The sequence below is a fragment of the Belonocnema kinseyi genome, chromosome 4 (assembly GCF_010883055.1).
Source record: "Belonocnema kinseyi isolate 2016_QV_RU_SX_M_011 chromosome 4, B_treatae_v1, whole genome shotgun sequence".
Taxonomy (NCBI): Eukaryota; Metazoa; Arthropoda; class Insecta; order Hymenoptera; family Cynipidae; genus Belonocnema; species Belonocnema kinseyi.
Genome location: NC_046660.1, coordinates 118,595,452 through 118,596,413, shown reverse-complemented (window position 1 = coordinate 118,596,413; position 962 = coordinate 118,595,452).

The following is a 962-nucleotide window of genomic DNA, read 5'->3' as shown; positions in this document are numbered from 1 at the left end:
TTTTTTGGCTTTAATTTTTAAACTAAAAAAGTTACAACTTTTTGTCTTAAGAAAAAAAGATGCGCAATCAAATTTTACATCCATATATATCTTTTGAAAATATGTGCCCTTATTGCATCCGGACCCAAAATTGGAGGAGCAGATTTTCGAGAGTCGCCTTTCATTACTGAACAGGCTCAACTTCTATCGCTCAACCTGTAAAATTCTCGTTTGAAGCGTCAGTCCCTTTTCCCCGTGCCACGTCACCTATGATGAATGTGTCTTTGTTCTTCAAAACATTATTTGAGATAAAATGACCTTAGGGTGACCTTTCAGGTCATCCAGAACATATGACCTAAGTACATATTTGAATGTAAAATTTTGCGTTCTTTCGATTCCTGATATCAAAAAGGGCTGTTCCCATTTTTAAAAAAGTTGAACCTGAAATATACTTGAAGGTTATCCTTAAGTTCAAAACTTAAGTCATTATCAGGCTACTTGTTAAAAGTTACTAAGAGAATGACCTTGCACTTTGTGAAAAATAGCTCACTTAAGAAGATACAGGTCTGTTCCGTTACTTTTGTGATACCCTGTTTATTATTATACCTATTTAACATCTCCGTTTGAAATAGTGAGGATTAGCCATTGCAGCCGTACTTGCGTGAAGGCCATAGAGTTGAAAATGTTGCTGGTCCGAAATCGCACTAGTGTACCATTTAAGGTTTAAAAATGTAAACCAAATTTAGCTGCACCACTGCTACTAGATCTGTCTTTTATTTCGCCTTTACTGTACCCTGCATATAGAAGATAGATACGTATTCTTGGATTCAACTCTTTATCATATATGTGCTCAAGTTACACCTAACGCCACACTACAATAAACGGTTCCCGACACATCTACCTCTAGCTAGCGCTATACCGTCCAATGGACACAGGCTGCTGACCCACGGGATATACAGTAATTTCGCAGTAATGATTTTCGA